This window comes from Balaenoptera acutorostrata, chromosome 15, assembly GCF_949987535.1.
Source record: "Balaenoptera acutorostrata chromosome 15, mBalAcu1.1, whole genome shotgun sequence".
NCBI lineage: Eukaryota > Metazoa > Chordata > Mammalia > Artiodactyla > Balaenopteridae > Balaenoptera > Balaenoptera acutorostrata.
In genome coordinates this window covers 32,363,819-32,381,843 of record NC_080078.1, presented here as the reverse complement: position 1 = coordinate 32,381,843, position 18,025 = coordinate 32,363,819, and positions in this window count along the sequence as shown.

Genomic DNA, 18,025 nt, shown 5'->3' with positions numbered 1-18,025 from the left:
CACAACCATTATCAAGAAATCACATTAGGATTCTCCTTTTAACCTCTTCCTTACAACACTAGTCCTTAGGAAATCTATTGGAGGCAGAAGCTGTCAAGGGTATCTTAGGGTGAGGATTAGGGTTAGGGTGAGTGTTAGGGTACGAGTTCGGGGAGGGGATCGGGTACTGCGTAGGGTATGGGTTAGGGTTAGGGTTAGGGTTAGTGTTAGGGTTAGGGCTCGGTTTAGGGTACGGGTTAGGATTAGGGTATGCGTTAGGGTTAAGATAGGGGTTAGGGTTAGGGTACGTGTTAGGTTAGGGTAGTTATTAAACCTATCCCACTCTCTAGATACCCCTTAGCACGTAAAGGAATATTATTTGGGGGTCCAATCATGGAGAAGAGTTTAGACACTAGGATAAGATGAGGAACACACGCATTATGAAGAAATCACATTAGGATTCTCTTTTTAAACTGTTCCTTAAAACACTAGTGCTTAGGAAATGTATTGGAGGCAGAAGCAGTCAAGGGTAACTTAGGGTTAGGTTTAGGGTTAGGGTGAGGGTTAGGGTACGGCATAGGGGACGGGTTTGGGGATAGGTTCGTGTACGGCGTAGGGTATGGGTTAGGGTTAGGGTTAGTGTTAGGGTTAGGGCTCAGTTTAGGGTACGGGTTAGGATTAGGGTACGCGATAGGGTTAGGGTAGGGGTTAGGGTTAGGGTATGCGTTAGGGTTAGGGTAGTTATTAAACCTATCCCACTCTCTAGATACCCCTTAGGTCGTAAAGGAATATTATTTGGGGGTCCAGCCATGGAGAAGAGTTTACACACTAGGATAAGATAAGCAACACACCCATTATCAAGAAATCACATTAGGTTTCTCTTTTTAACCTGTTCCTTAAAACACTAGTGCTTAGGAAATCTATTGGAGGCAGAAACAGTCAAGGGTAGCTTAGGGTTAGGGTTAGGGTTAGGGTGAGGGTTAGGGTATGGCTTAGGGTACGGGTTCGGCGAGGGGTTCGGGTACGGCGTAGGGTATGGTTTAGGGTTAGGGTTAGTGTTAGGGTTAGGGCTCGGTTTAGGGTACGGGTTAGGATTAGGGTACGCGTTAATGTTAGGGTAGGGGTTAGGGTTAGGGTATGCGTTAGGGTTAGGGTAGTTATTAAACCTATCCCACTCTCTAGATAACCCTTAGCACGTAAAGGAATATTATTTGGGGGTCCAGCCATGGAGAAGAGTTTAGACACTAGGATAAGATAAGGAACACACCCATTATCAAGAAATCACATTAGGTTTCTCTTTTTAACCTGTTCCTTAAAACACTAGTGCTTAGGAAATCTATTGGAGGCAGAAGCAGTCAAGGGTAGCTTAGGGTTAGGATTAGGGTTAGGGTGAGGGTTAGGGTACGGGTTCGGGGAGGGTTTCGGTTACTGCGTAGTGTATGGGTTAGGGTTAGGGTTAGGGTTAGTGTTACGGTTAGGGCTCGGTTTAGGGTACGGGTTAGGATTAGGGTACGCGTTAGGGTTAGGGTAGGGGTTAGGGTTAGGGTATGCGTTAGTGTTATGGTAGTTATTAAATCTATCCCACTCTCTAGATACCCCTTAGCACGTAAAGGAATATTATTTGGGAGTCCAGCCATGGAATAGAGTTTAGACACTAGGATAAGATAAGGAACACACCCATTCTAAAGAAGTCACATTAGGATTCTGTTTTTAACGTGTTCCTTAAAACACTAGTGCTTAGGAAATCTATAGGAGGCAGAAGCAGTCAAGGGTAGCTTAGGGTTAGGGTTAGGGTTAGGGTGAGGTTTAGGGTACGGCTTAGGGTACGAGTTCGGGGAGGGGTTCGGGTACGGTGTAGGGTATGGCTTAGGGTTAGGGTTAGGGTTAGGGCTCGGTTTAGGGTACGCGTTAGGATTAGGGTACGCGTTAGGGTTAGGGTAGGTGTTAGGGTTAGGCTACGCGTTAGTGTTAGGGTAGTTATTAAACCTATCCTACTCTCTAGATACCCCTTAGCACGTAAAGGAATATTATTTGGGGGTCCAGCCATGGAGAAGAATTTAGACACTAGGATAAGATAAGGAACACACCCATTCTAAGGAAGTCACATTAGGATTCTCTTTTTAACCTGTTATTTAAAACAGTAATGCATAGGAAATCTATTGGAGGCAGAAGCAGTCAAGGGTAGCTTAGGGTTAGGTTTAGGGTTAGGGTGAGGGTTAGGGTACGGCTTAGGGTACAGGTTCGGGGAGGGGTTCGGGTAGGGCGTAGCGTATGTGTTAGGGTTAGGGTTAGGGTTAGGGTTAGGGCTCGGTTTAGGGTACGGGTTAGGATTAGGGTACGGGTAGGGTTAGGGTAGGGGTTAGGGTTAGGGTACTTATTAAACCTATCCCAATCTCTAGATACCCCTTAGCACGTAAAGGAATATTATTTGGGGGTCCAGCCATGGAGAAGAGTTTAGACACTAGGATAAGATAAGGAACACACCCATTATCAATAAATCACATTAGGATTCTCTTTTTAACCTGTTCCTTAAAACACTAGTGCTTAGGAAATCTATTGGTGGCAGAACCAGTCAAGGGTAGCTTAGGATTAGGGTTAGGGTTAGGGTGAGGGTTAGGGTACGGCTTAGGGTACGGGTTCGAGGAGGGGTTCGGGTACGGAGTAGGGTATGTGTTAGGGTTAGTGTTAGGGTTAGGGCTCGGTTTAGGGTACGGGTTAGGATTAGGGTACGCGTTAGTGTTAGGGTAGGTGTTAGGGTTAGGCTACGCGTTAGGGTTAGGGTAGTTATTAAACCTATCCCACTCTCAAGATACCCCTTAGCACGTAAAGGAATATTATTTGTTGTGCCAGCCATGGAAAAGGGTTTAGACACTAGGATAAGATAAGGAACACACCCATTATCAAGAAATCACATTAGGATTCTCTTTTTAACCTGTTCCTTAAAACACTAGTCCTTAGGAAATCTATTGGAGGCAGAAGCAGTCAAGGGTAGCTTAGCGTTAGGTTTAGGGTAATGGTGAGGATTAGGGTGAGGGTTAGGGTACGGCTTAGGGCACGGGTTCGGGATGTGTTCGGGTACAGCATAGGGTATGGTTTAGGGTTAGGGTTAGTGTTAGGTTTAGGGCTCAGTTTAGGGTACGCGATAGGGTTAGGGTAGGGGTTAGGGTTAGGGTATGCGTTAGGGTTAGGGTAGTTATTAAACCTATCCCACTCTCTAGATACCCCTTAGGTCGTAAAGGAATATTATTTGGGGGTCCAGCCATGGAGAAGAGTTTACACACTAGGATAAGATAAGGAACACACCCATTATCAAGAAATCACATTAGGTTTCTCTTTTTAACCTGTTCCTTAAAACACTAGTGCTTAGGAAATCTTTTGGAGGCAGAAGCAGTCAAGGGTAGCTTAGGGTTAGGGTTAGGGTTAGGGTGAGGGTTAGGGTATGGCTTAGGGTACGGGTTCGGCGAGGGGTTCGGGTACGGCGTAGGGTATGGTTTAGGGTTAGGGTTAGTGTTAGGGTTAGGGCTCGGTTTAGGGTACGGGTTAGGATTAGGGTACGCGTTAATGTTAGAGTAGGGGTTAGGGTTAGGGTATGCGTTAGGGTTAGGTTAGTTATTAAACCTATCCCACTCTCTAGATAACCCTTAGCACGTAAAGGAATATTATTTGGGTGTCCAGCCATGGAGAAGAGTTTAGACACTAGGATAAGATAAGGAACACACCCATTATCAAGAAATCACATTAGGATTCTCCTTTTAACCTCTTCCTTACAACACTAGTCCTTAGGAAATCTATTGGAGGCAGAAGCTGTCAAGGGTATCTTAGGGTGAGGATTAGGGTTAGGGTGAGTGTTAGGGTACGAGTTCGGGGAGGGGATCGGGTACTGCGTAGGGTATGGGTTAGGGTTAGGGTTAGGGTTAGTGTTAGGGTTAGGGCTCGGTTTAGGGTACGGGTTAGGATTAGGGTATGCGTTAGGGTTAAGATAGGGGTTAGGGTTAGGGTACGTGTTAGGTTAGGGTAGTTATTAAACCTATCCCACTCTCTAGATACCCCTTAGCACGTAAAGGAATATTATTTGGGGGTCCAATCATGGAGAAGAGTTTAGACACTAGGATAAGATGAGGAACACACGCATTATGAAGAAATCACATTAGGATTCTCTTTTTAAACTGTTCCTTAAAACACTAGTGCTTAGGAAATGTATTGGAGGCAGAAGCAGTCAAGAGTAGCTTAGGGTTAGGGTTAGTGCTAGGGTGAGGGTTAGGGTACGGCTTAGGGTACGGGTTCGAGGAGGGGTTCGGGTAGGCGTAGGGTATGTGTTAGGGTTAGAGTTAGGGTTAGTGTTAGGGTTATGTCTCGGTTTAGGGTATGGGTTAGGATTAGGGTACGCGTTAGGGTTAGGCTACGCGTTAGGTTTGGGGTATTTATTAAACCTATCCCACTCTCTAGATGCCCCTTAGCACGTAAAGGAATATTATTTTGGAGTCCAGCCATGGCGAAGAGTTTAGACACTAGGATAACTTAAGGAACACACGCATTATCAAGAAATCACATTTGGATTCTCTTTTTAACCTGTTCCTTAAAACACTAGTGCTTTAGAAATCTATTGGTGGCAGAAGCAGTCAAGGGTAGCTTAGGGTTAGTGTTAGGGTTAGGGTGAGTGTTAGGGTACAGCTTAGGGTATAGGTTAGGTTTAGGGTTAGGGTTAGTGTTAGGGTTAGGGCACGGTTTAGTGTACGTGTTACGATTAGGGTATGATTTAGGGTTAGGGTAGGGGTTAGGGTTAGGTTACGCATTAGGGTTAGGGTAGTTATTAAACCTATCCCACTGTCTAGATACCCCTTAGCACGTAAAGGAATATTATTTGGGGATCCAGCCATGGAGGCGAGTTTAGACACTAGGATAAGATAAGGAACACACCCATTATCAAGAAATCACATTAGGATTCTCTTTTTAACCTGTTCCTTAAAACACTAGTGCTTAGGAAATCTATTGGAGGCAGAAGCAGTGAAGGGTAGCTTAGGGTTAGGGTTAGGGTGAGAGTTAGCGTACGGCTTAGGGTACGGGTTCGGGGCAGGGTTCGGGTACCGGGTTAGGGTTAGGGTTAGGGTTAGTGTTAGGTTTAGGGCTCGGGTTAGGGTACGGGTTAGGATTAGGGTACGCGTTAGGTTTAGGGTACGGGTTAGGGTTAGGGTACGTGTTAGGGTTAGGGTAGTTATTAAACCTATCCCACTCTCTAGATACCCATTAGCACGTAAAGGAATATTATTTGGGGGTCCAGCCATGGAGAAGAGTTGAGACACTAGGATAAGATAAGGAAGCCACAGATTATCAATAAATCACATTAGGATTCTCTTTTTAACCTGTTCCTTAAAACACTAGTGCTTAGGAAATCTATTGGAGGCAGAAGCAGTCAAGGGTTGCTTAGGGTTAGGGTTAGGATTAGGGTGAGGGTTAGGGTACGGCTTAGGGTACGTGTTCGAGGAGGCGTTCAGGTACGGCGTAGGGTACGTGTTAGGGTTAGGGTTAGGGTTAGTGTTAGGGTTAGGGCTCGGTTTAGGGTACGGGTTAGGATTAGGGTACATGTTAGGGTTAGGGTAGGGGTTAGGGTTAGGCTACGCGTTAGGGTGAGGGTAGTTATTAAACCTATCACACTCTCTAGATACCCTTTAGCAAGTAAAGGAATATTATTTGACGTTCCCGCCATGGAGAAGAGTTTAGACACTAGGATAAGATGAGGAACACACCCATTATGAAGAAATCACATTAGGATTCTCTTTTTAAACTGTTCCTTAAAACACTAGTGCTTAGGAAATGTATTGGAGGCAGAAGCAGTCAAGGGTAACTTAGGGTTAGGTTTAGGGTTAGGGTGAGGGTTAGGGTACGGCATAGGGGACGGGTTTGGGGATAGGTTCGGGTACGGCGTAGGGTATGGGTTATGGTTAGGGTTAGTGTTAGGGTTAGGGCTCGGTTTAGGGTACGGGTTAAGATTAGGGTACGCGTTAGAGTTAGGGTAGGGGTTAGGGTTAGGGTACGTGTTAGGTTTAGGGTACTTATTAAACCTATCCAACTCTCTAGATACCCCTTAGCACGTAAAGGAATATTATTTGGGGGTCCATCCATGGAGAAGAGTTTAGACACTAGGATAAGATAAGGAACACACCCATTATCAAGAAATCACATTAGGATTCTCTTTTTAACCTGTTCCTTAAAACACTAGTGCTTAGGAAATCTATTGGTGGCAGAAGCAGTCAAGAGTAGCTTAGGGTTAGGGTTAGGGTTAGGGTGAGGGTTAGGGTACAGCTTACGGTTCGGTTTCGAGGAGGGGTTCGGGTACAGCGTACGGTATGTGTTAGGGTTAGGGTTAGTGTTAGGGTTAGGGCTCGGTTTAGGGTAAGGTTTAGGATTAGGGTACGCGTTAGGGTTAGTGTAGGGGTTAGGGTATGCGTTAGGGTTAGGGTAGTTATTAAGCCTATCCCACTCTCTAGATACCCCTTAGCACGTAAAGGAATATTATTTGGGGGTCCAGCCAGTTAGAAGAGTTTAGACACTAGGATAAGATAAGGAACACACCCATTATCAAGAAATCACATTAGGATTCTCTTTTTAACCTGTTTCTTAAAACACTAGTGCTTAGGAAATCTATTGGAGGCAGAAGCAGTCAAGGGTAGCTTAGGGTTAGGGTTAGGGTTAGGGGGAGGGTTAGGGTACGGCATAGGGTATGGGTTCGGCTAGGGGTTCGGGTACGGCGTAGGGTATGGGTTAGGGTTAGGGCTAGTGTTAGTGTTAGGTTTCGGGTTAGGGTATGGGTTAGGATTAGTGTATGTGTTAGGATTAGGGTAGGTGTTAGGGTTAGGGTACGCGTTAGGGTTAGGGTAGTTATTAAGCCTATCCCACTCTCTAGATACCCCTTAGCACGTAAAGGAATATTATTTGGGGGTCCAGCCATGGAGGAGAGTTTAGACACTAGGATAAGATAAAGAACACACCCATTCTAAAGAAGTCACATTAGGATTCTCTTTTTAACCTGTTCCTTAAAACACTAGTGCTTAGGAAATCTATTGGAGGCAGAAGCAGTCAAGGGTAGCTTAGGGTTAGGGTTAGGGTTAGGGTGAGGGTTAGGGTACGGGTTTGGGGAGGGGTTCGTGTACAGCGTTGGGTATAGGTTAGGGTTAGGGTTAGGGTTAGGGTTAGGGTTAGGGTTAGGTTTAGGGTAGTTATTAAACCTATCACACTCTCTAGATACCCTTTAGCACGTAAAGGAATATTATTTGAGGTTCCCGCCATGGAGAAGAGTTTAGACACTAGGATAAGATGAGGAACACACCCATTATCAAGAAATCACATTAGGATTCTCTTTTTAACCTGTTCCTTAAAACAGTAGTGCTTTGGAAACCTATTGGAGGCAGAAGCAGGCAAGGGTAGCTTAGGGTTAGGGTTAGGGTTAGGGTGAGGGTTAGGGAACGGCGTAGGGTACGGGTTCGGAGAGGGTTTCTGGTAGGGCGTAGCGTATGTGTTAGGCTTAGGGTTAGGGTTAGTGTTAGGTTTAGGGCTCGGTTTACGTTACGGGTTAGGATTAGGGTACGCGTTAGGGTTAGGGTAGGGGTTAGGGTTAGGCTACGCGTTAGGTTTAGGATAGTTATTAAACCTATCCCACTCTGTAGATACCCCTTAGCACGTAAAGGAATATTATTTGGGGGTCCAGCCATGGAGAAGAGTTTAGACACTAGGATAAGATAAGCAACACACACATTATCAATAAATCACATTAGGATTCTCTTTTTAACCTGTTCCTTAAAACACTAGTGCTTAGGAAATCTATTGGAGGCAGAAGCAGTCAAGGGTAGCTTAGGGTTAGGGTTAGGGTAAGAGAGAGGGTTAGGGTACGTCTTAGGGGCCGGGTTCGGGGAGGGGTTCGGGTACGGCGTAGGGTATGGGTTAGGGTTAGGGTTAGGGTTAGTGTTTAGGGTTAGGGCTCGGTTTAGGTTTAGGGTACGTGTTAGGGTTAGGGTAGGGGTTAGGGTTAGGGTTAGGGTTAGGGTACGCGTTACGGTTAGGGTAATTATTAAACCTATCCCACTCTCTAGATACCCCTTAGCACGTAAAGGAATATTATTTGGGGGTCCATCCATGGAGAAGAGTTTAGACACTAGGATAAGATAAGGAACACACCCATTATCAAGAAATCACATTAGGATTCTCTTTTTAACCTGTTCCTTAAAACACTAGTGCTTAGGAAATCTATTGGTGGCAGAAGCAGTCAAGAGTAGCTTAGGGTTAGGGTTAGGGTTAGGGTGAGGGTTAGGGTACGGCTTAGGGTACGGGTTCAAGGAGGGGTTCGGGTAGGGCGGAGGGTATGTGTTACAGTTAGGGTTAGGGTTAGTGTTAGGGTTAGGGCTCGGTTTAGGGTACGGGTTAGGATTTGGGTACGCTTTAGGGTTAGGGTAGGTGTTAGGGTTAGGCTACGCGTTAGGTTTAGAGTAGTTATTAAAACTATCCCACTCTCTAGATACCCCTTAGCACGTAAAGGAATATTATTTGGGGGTCCAGCCATGGAGAAGAGTTTAGACACTAGGAGAAGATAAGGAACACCCCCATTCTAAAGAAGTCACATTAGGATTCTCTTTTTAACCAGTTCCTTAAAACACTAGTGCTTAGGAAATCTATTGGAGGCAGAAGCAGTCAAGGGTAGCTTAGGGTTAGCGTTAGGGTTAGGGTGTGGGTTAGGGTACGGGTTAGGATTAGGGTACGCGTTAGGGTTAGGGTAGGGGTTAGGGTTAGGCTACGCGTTAGGGTTAGGGTAGTTATTAAACCTATCCCACTCTCTATATACCCCTTAGCACGTAAAGGAATATTATTTGGGGGTTCAGCCGTGGAGAAGAGTTTAGACACTATGATAAGATAAGGAACACACCCATTATCAAGAAATCACATTAGGATTCTCTTTTTAACCTGTTCCTTAAAACACTAGTGATTAGGAAATCTGTTGGAGGCAGAAGCAGTCAAGGGAGGCTTGGGGTTAGGGTTAGGTTTAGGGTGAGGGTTAGAGTACGGCTTAGGGTACAGGTTCGGGGAGGTTTTCTGGTACAGCGTAGGGTATGGGTTAGGGTTAGGGTTAGTGTTAGGGTTAGGGCTCGGTTTAGGGTATGAGTTGGGTACGCGTTAGATTTGGGTAGGTGTTAGGGTTAGGGTACGCGTTAGGGCTAGGGTAGTTATTAAACCTATCCCACTCTCTAGATACCCCTTAGCACGTAAAGGAATATTATTTGGGTGTCCAGCCATGGAGAAGAGTTTAGACACTAGGATAAGATAAGGAAGAGACCCATTATCAAGAAATCACATTAGGATTCTCTTTTTAACCTGTACCTTAAAACACTAGTGCTTAGGAAATCTATTGGAGGCAGAAGCAGTCAAGGGTAGCTTAGGGTTAGGGTTAGGGTTAGGGTGAGGGTTAGGGTACGGCTTACGGTACGGGTTCGGGGAGGGGTTCGGGTACTGTGTAGGGTATGGGTAAGGGTTAGGGTTAGTGTTAGTGTTAGGGTTAGGGCTCGGTTTAGGGTACGGGTTAGGATTAGGGTACGCGTTAAATTTAGGGTAGGGGTTAGGGTTAGGATACGCGTTAGGGTTAGGGTACTTATTAAACCTATCGCACTCTCTAGATACCCGTTAGCACGTAAAGGAATATTATTTGGGGGTCCAGCCATGGAGAAGAGTTTAGAAACTAGGATAAGATAAGGAACCCACCCATTATCAACAAATCACATTAGGATTCTCTTTTTAACCTGTTCCTTAAAACACTAGTGCTTAGGAAATCTATTGGAGGCAGAAGCAGTCAAGGGTAGCTTAGGGTTAGGGTTAGGGTTAGGGTTAGTGCTCGGTTTAGGGTACATGTTAGGATTAGGTTATGCGTTAGGGTTAGGGTAGGGGTTAGGGTTAGGCTACGCGTTAGGTTTAGGATAGTTATTAAACCTATCCCACTCTGTAGATACCCCTTAGCAGGTAAAGCAATATTAATTGGGGTCCAGCCATGGAGAAGAGTTTAGACACTAGGATAAGATAAGGAACACACCCATTATCAATAAATCACATTAGGATTCTCTTTTTAACCTGTTCCTTAAAACACTAGTGCTTAGGAAATCTATTGGAGGCAGAAGCAGTCAAGGGAGGCTTGGGGTTAGGGTTAGGTTTAGGGTGAGGTTTAGCGTACGGCTTAGGGTACAGTTTCGGGGAGGGGTTCGGGTACTGCGTAGGGTATGGCCTAGGGTTAGGGTTAGGGTTAGTGTTAGGGTTAGGGATCGGTTTAGGGTACGGGTTAGGATTAGTGTACGCGTTAGGGTTAGGGTAGGTGTTAGGGTTAGGGTACGCGTTAGGGTTAGGGTAGTTATTAAACCTATCACACTCTCTAGATACCCCTTAGCACGTAAAGGAATATTATTTGAGGTTCCGGCCATGGAGAAGAGTTTAGACACTAGGATAAGATGAGGAACACACTCATTATCAAGAAATCACATTAGGATTCACTTTTTAACCTGTTCCTTAAAACAGTAGTGCTTAGGGAACCTATTGGAGGCAGAAGCAGTCAACGGTAGCTTAGGGTTAGGGTTAGGGTTAGGGTGAGGGTTAGGGTACGGCTTAGGGGACGGGTTCGGGGAGGGGTTGGGCTAGGGCGTAGCATATGTGTTAGGGTTAGGGTTAGGGTTAGTGTTAGGGTTAGGGCTCGGTGTAGGGTACGGGTTAGGATTAGGGTACGCGTTAGGGTTAGGGTAGGGGTTAGGGTTAGGGTACGCATTAGGGTTAGGGTAGTTATTAAACCTATCCCACTCGCTAGATACCCCTTAGCACGTAAAGGAATATTATTTGGGGGTCCAGCCATGGAGAAGAGTTTAGACACTAGGATAAGATAAGGAACACACCCATTATCAAGAAATCACATTAGGATTCTCTTTTTAACCTGTTCCTTAAAGCACTAATGCTTAGGAAATCTATTGGAGGCAGAAGCAGTCAAGGGTAGCTTAGGGTTAGGGTTAGGGTTAGGGTGAGGGTTAGGGTACGGCTTAAGGGACGGGTTCAGGGAGGGGTTCGGGTATGGCGTAGGGTATGGGTAAGGGTTAGGGTTAGGGTTAATGTTAGGGTTAGGGCTCGGTTTAGGGTACGGTTTAGGATTAGGGTACGCGTTAGTGTTTGCGTACGGATTAGGGTCAGGGTACGCGTTAGGGTTAGGGTACTTATTAAACCTGTCCCACTCTCTAGATACCCCTTAGCACGTAAAGGAATATTATTTGGGGGTCCAGCCATGGAGAAGAGTTTAGACACTAGGATAAGATAAGGAACACACACATTATCAATAAATTACATTAGGATTCTCTTTTTAACCTGTTCCTTAAAACACTAGTGCTTAGGAAACATATTGGAGGCAGAAGCAGTCAAGGGTAGCTTAGGGTTAGGGTTAGGGTTAGGGTGAGGGTTAGGGTACGGCTTAGGTTACGGGTTCGAGGAGGGTTTCAGGTACGGCGTAGGGTATGTGTTAGGGTTAGGGTTAGGGTTAGTGTTAGGGTTAGGCCTCGGTTTAGGTTACGGGTTAGGATTAGGGTACGCGTTAGGTTTAGGGTAGGGGTTAGGGTTAGGCTACGCGTTAGGGTTAGGGTAGTTATTAAACCTATCCCACTCTCTAGATACCCCTTAGCACGTAAAGGAATATTATTTGGGGGTGCAGCCATGGAGAAGAGTTTAGACACTATGATAAGATAAGGAACACACGCATTATCTAGAAATCACATTAAGATTCTCTTTTTAACCTGTTCCTTAAAACACTAGTGATTAGGAAATCTGTTGGAGGCAGAAGCAGTCAAGGGAGGCTTGGGGTTAGGGTTAGGTTTAGGGTGAGGGTTAGAGTACGGTTAGGGTACAGGTTCGGGGAGATATTCGGGTACAGCGTAGGGTATGGGTTAGGGTTAGGGTTAGTGTTAGTGTTAGGGCTCGGTTTAGGGTATGGGTTGGGTACGCGTTAGATTTGGGTAGGTGTTAGGGTTAGGGTACGCGTTAGGGCTAGGGTAGTTATTAAACCTATCCCACTCTCTAGATACCCGTTAGCACGTAAAGGAATATTATTTGGGGGTCCAGCCACGGAGAAGAGTTTAGACACTAGGATAAGATAAGGAACACACCCATTCTAAAGAATTCACATTAGGATTCTCTTTTTAACCTGTTCCTTAAAACACTAGTGCTTAGGAAATCTATTGGAGGCAGAAGCAGTCAAGGGTAGCTTAGGGTTAGGGTTAGGGTTATGGTGAGGGTTAGGGTACGGCTTAGGGTACGGGTTCGGGGAGGGGTTCGGGTACGGCGTAGGGTATGGGTTAGGGTTAGGGTTAGGGTTAGTGTTAGGGTTAGTGCTCGGTTTAGGGTACGGGTTAGGATTAGGGTACGCGTTAGGGTTAGGGTAGGGGTTAGGGTTAGGCTACGCGTTAGGGTTAGGGTAGTTATTAAACCTATCCCACTCTCTAGATACCCCTTAGCACGTAAAGCAATATTATTTGGGGGTCCAGCCATAGAGAAGTGTTTAGACACTAGAATAAGATAAGGAACACACACATTATAAAGAAGTCACATTAGGATTCTCTTTTTAACCTGTTCCTTAAAACACTAGTGCTTAGGAAATCTATTGGAGGCAGAAGCAGTCAAGGGTAGCTTAGGGTTACGGTTAGGTTTAGGGTGAGGGTTAGGGTACGGCTTAGGGTACGGGTTCGGGTAGGGGTTCGGGTACGGCGTAGGTTATGGGTTAGGGTTAGGGTTAGGGTTAGTGTTAGGGTTAGGGCTCGGTTTAGGGTACATGTTAGGATTAGGATACGCGTTAGGTTTAGGGTAGGGCTTAGGTTTAGTGTATGCGTTAGGGTTAGGGTTAGGGTTAGGGTTAGGGTTAGGGTACGCATTAGGGTTAGGGTAGTTATTAAGCCTATCCCACTCTCTAGATATCCCTTTGCACGTAAAGGAATATTATTTGGGGGTCCAGCCATGGAGAAGAGTTTAGACCCTAGGATAAGATAAGAAACACACCCATTATCAAGAAATCACATTAGGATTCTCTTTTTAACCTCTTCTTTAAAACACTAGTGCTTAGGAAATCTATTGGAGGCAGAAGCAGTCAAGGGAGGCTTGGGGTTAGGGTTAGGTTTAGGGTGAGGTTTTGCGTACGGCTTAGGTTACAGTTTCGGGGAGGGGTTCGGGTATGGCGTAGGGTATGGCTTAGGGTTAGGTTTAGGGTTAGTGTCAGGATTAGGGCTCGGGTTAGGGTACGGGTTAGGATTAGTGTACACGTTAGCTTTAGGGTAGGGGTTAGGGTTAGTGTACACCTTAGGGTTAGGGTAGTTATTAAGCCTATCCCACTCCCTAGATACCCCTTAGCACATAAAGGAATATTATTGGGGTGTCCAGCCATGGAAAAGAGTTTAGACACTATGATAAGATAAGGAACACACCCATTATCAAGAAATCACATTAGGATTCTCTTTTTAACCTGTTCCTTAAAACACTAGTGATTAGGAAATCTATTGGAGGCAGAAGAAATCAAGGGAGGCTTGGGGTTAGGGTTAGGGTTAGGGTGAGGGTTAGTTTATGGCGTAGGGTACGGGTTCGAGGAGGGGTTCGGGTAGGGCGGAGGGCATGTGTTACGGTAGGGTTAGGGTTAGTGTTAGGGTTAGGGTTCGGTTTAGGGTACGGGTTAGGATTAGGGTACGCGTTAGTGTTAGGGTAGGTGTTAGGGTTAGGCTACGCGTTAGGTTTAGGGTAGTTATTAAAACTATCCCACTCTCTAGATACCCCTTAGCACGTAAAGGAATATTATTTGGGGGTCCAGCCATGGAGAAGAGTTTAGACACTTGGAGAAGATAAGGAACACCCCCATTCTAAAGAAGTCACATTAGGATTCTCTTTTTAACCTGTTCCTTAAAACACTAGTGCTTAGGAAATCTATTGGAGGCAGAAGCAGTCAAGGGTAGCTTAGGGTTAGGGTTAAGGTTAGGGTGAGGGTTAGGGTACGGGTTAGGATTAGGGTACGCGTTAGTGTTAGGGTAGGGGTTAGGGTTAGGCTACGCATTAGGGTTGGGGTAGTTATTAAACCTATCCCACTCTCTAGATACCCCTTAGCACGTAAAGGAATATTATTTGGGGGTCCAGCCACGGAGAAGAGTTTAGACACTAGGATAAGATAAGGAACACACCCATTCTAAAGAATTCACATTACGATTCTCTTTTTAAACTGTTCCTTAAAACACTAGTGCTTAGGAAATCTATTGGAGGCAGAAGCAGTCAAGGGTAGCTTAGGGTTAATGTTAGGTTTAGGGTGAGGGTTAGGGTACGGATTAGGGTACGGCTTCGGGGAGGGGTTCGGGTACGGCGTAGGGTATGGGTTAGGGTTAGGGTTAGGTTTAGTGTTAGGGTTAGGGCTCGGTTTAGGTTACGGGTTAGGATTAGGGTACGTGTTAGGGTTAGGGTGGGGGTTAGGGTTAGGCTACGCGTTAGGGTTAGGGTAGTTATTAAACCTATCCCACTCTCTAGATACCACTTAGCACGTAAAGCAATATTATTTGGGGGTCCAGCCATGGAGAAGAGTTTAGACACTAGGATAAGATAAGGAACACATTCATTCTAAAGAAGTCACATTAGAATTCTCTTTTTAACCTGTTCCTTAAAACACTAGTGCTTAGGAAATCTATTGGAGGCAGAAGCAGTCAAGGGTAGCATAGGGTTAGGGTTAGGGTTAGCATGAGGGTTAGGGTACGGCTTAGGGTACGGGTTCGGGGAGGGGTTCGGGTATGGCGTAGGTTATGGGTTAGGGTTAGGGTTAGGGTTAGTGTTATGGTTAGGGCTCGGTTTAGGGTACATGTTAGGATTAGGATATGCGTTAGTGTTAGGGTAGGGGTTAGGGTTAGGGTATGCGTTAGGGTTAGGGTAGTTATTAAGCCTATCCCACTCTCTAGATACCAGTTAGCACGTAAAGGAATATTATTTGGGGGTCCAGCCATGGAGAAGAGTTTAGACAATAGGATAAGATAAGAAACACACCCATTATCAAGAAATTACATTAGGATTCTCTTTTTAATCTGTTCCTTAAAACACTAGTGCTTAGGAAATCTATTGGAGGCAGAAGCAGTCAAGGGAGGCTTGGGGTTAGGGTTAGGTTTAGGGTGAGGTTTTGCGTACGGCTTAGGGTACAGTTTCGGGGAGGGGTTCGGGTATGGCGTAGGGTATGGCTTAGGGTTAGGGTTAGGGTTAGTGTTAGGTTAGGGCTCGGTTTAGGGTACGGGTTAGGATTAGGGTACGCGTTAGGGTTAGGGTAGGGGTTAGGGTTAGGGTACGCATTAGGGTTAGGGTAGTTATTAAACCTATCCCACTCGCTAGATACCACTTAGCACGTAAAGGAATATTATTTGGGGGTCCAGCCATGGAGAAGAGTTTAGACACTATGATAAGATAAGGAACACACACATTATCAATAAATCACATTAGGATTCTCTTCTTAAACTGTTCCTTAAAACACTAGTGCTTAGGAAACCTATTGGAGGCAGAAGCAGACAAGGGTAGCTTAGGGTTAGAGTTAGGGTGAGGGTTAGGGTACGGCTTAGGTTACGGGTTCGAGGAGGGGTTCAGGTACGGCGTAGGATATGTGTTAGGGTTAGTGTTAGTGTTAGGGTTAGGCCTCGGTTTAGGGTACGGGTTAGGATTAGGGTACGCGTTAGGTTTAGGGTAGGGGTTAGGGTTAGGCTACGCGTTAGGGTTAGGGTAGTTATTAAACCTATCCCACTCTCTAGATACCCCTTAGCACGTAAAGGAATATTATTTGGGGGTGCAGCCATGGAGAAGAGTTTAGACACTATGATAAGATAAGGAACACACCCATTATCAAGAAATCACATGAGGATTCTCTTTTTAAGCTGTTCCTTAAAACACTAGTGATTAGGAAATCTATTGGAGGCAGAAGCAGTCAAGGGAGGCTTGGGGTTAGGGTTAGGTTTAGGGTGAGGGTTAGAGTACGGATTAGGGTACAGGTTCGGGGAGGTGTTCGGGTACAGCGTAGGGTATGGTTTAGGGTTAGGGTTAGTGTTAGGGTTTGGGCTCGGTTTAGGGTATGGGTTGTGAACGCGTTAGATTTGGGTAGGTGTTAGGGTTAGGGTACGCGTTAGGGCTAGGGTAGTTATTAAACCTATCCCACTCTCTAGATACCCCTTATCACGTAAAGGAATATTATTTGGGTGTCCAGCCATGGAGAAGAGTTTAGACACTAGGATAAGATAAGGAACTCACCCATTCTAAAGAAATCACAGTAGGATTCTCTTTTTAACCTGTTCCTTAAAACACTAGTGCTTAGGAAATCTATTGTAGGCAGAAGCAGTCAAGGGTAACTTAGGGTTAGGGTTAGGTTTAGGGTGAAGTTTAGGGTAAGGCTTAGGTTACGGATTCGGGGATGGGTTCGGGTACGGCGTATGGTATAGGTTAGGGTTAGGGTTAGGGTTAATGTTAGGGTTAGGGCTCGGTTTAGGGTACGGGTTAGGATTAGGGTACGCGTTAGGGTTAGGGTAGGGGTTAGGGTTAGGGTACGCGTTAGGGTTAGGGTAGTTATTAAACCTATCCCACTCTCTAGATACCCCTTAGCACGTAAAGGAATATTATTTGGGGGTCCAGGCATGGAAAAGAGTTTAGACACTAGGATAAGATAAGGAACACACCCATTATCAAGAAATCACATTAGGATTCTCTTTTTAACCTGTTCCTTAAAACACTAGTGCTTAGGAAATCTATTGGAGGCAGAATCAGTCAAGGACAGCTTAGGGTTAGTGTTACGGTTAGGGTGAGGGTTAGGGTACGGCTTAGGGGACGGGTTCAGGGAGGGGTTCGGGTATGGCGTAGGGTATGGGTTAGCGTTAGGGTTAGGGTTAATGTTAGGGTTAGGGCTAGGTTTAGGGTACGGGTTAGGATTAGGGTACGCGTTAGTGTTAGCGTAGGGATTAGGGTCAGGGTACGCGTTAGGGTTAGGGTACTTATTAAACCTGTCCCACTCTGTAGATACCCCTTAGCACGTAAAGGAATATTATTTGGGGGTTCAGCCATGGAGAAGAGTTTAGACACTAGGATAAGATAAGGAACACACACATTATCAATAAATCACATTAGGATTCTCTTTTTAACCTGTCCCTTAATACACTAGTGCTTAGGAAACCTATTGGAGGCAGAAGCAGTCAAGGGTAGCTTAGGGTTAGGGTTAGGGTTAGGGTGAGGGTTAGGGTACGGCTTAGGTTACGGGTTCGAGGAGGGTTTCAGGTACGGCGTAGGGTATGTGTTAGGGTTAGGGTTAGGGTTAGTGTTAGGGTTAGGGCTCGGTTTAGGGTATGGGTTGGGTACGCGTTAAATTTGGGTAGGTGTTAGGGTTAGGGTACGCGTTAGGGCTAGGGTAGTTATTAAACCTATCCCACTCTCTAGATACCCCTTAGCACGTAAAGGAATATTTTTTGGGTGTCCAGCCATGGAGAAGAGTTTAGACACTAGGATAAGATAAGGAACTCACCCATTCTAAAGAAATCACAGTAGGATTCTCTTTTTAACCTGTTCCTTAAAACACTAGTGCTTAGGAAATCTATTGGAGGCAGAAGCAGTCAAGGGTAGCTTAGGGTTAGGTTTAGGGTTAGGGTGAGGGTTTGGGTATGGCTTAGGGTACTGGTTCGGGGAGGGGTTCGGGTACGGTGTAGGGTATGGGTAAGGGTTAGAGTTAGTGTTAGTGTTAGGGTTAGGGCTCGGTTTAGGGTACGGGTTAGGATTAGGGTACGCGTTAGAGTTAGGGTAGGGGTTAGGGTTAGGATACGCGTTAGAGTTAGGGTAATTATTAAACCTATCGCACTCTCTAGATACCCGTTAGCACATAAAGGAATATTATTTGGGGGTCCAGCCATGGAGAAGGGTTTAGACACTAGGATAAGATAAGGAACACACACATTATCAATAAATCACATTAGGATTCTCTTTTTAACATGTTTCTTAAAACACTAGTGCTTAGGAAATCTAT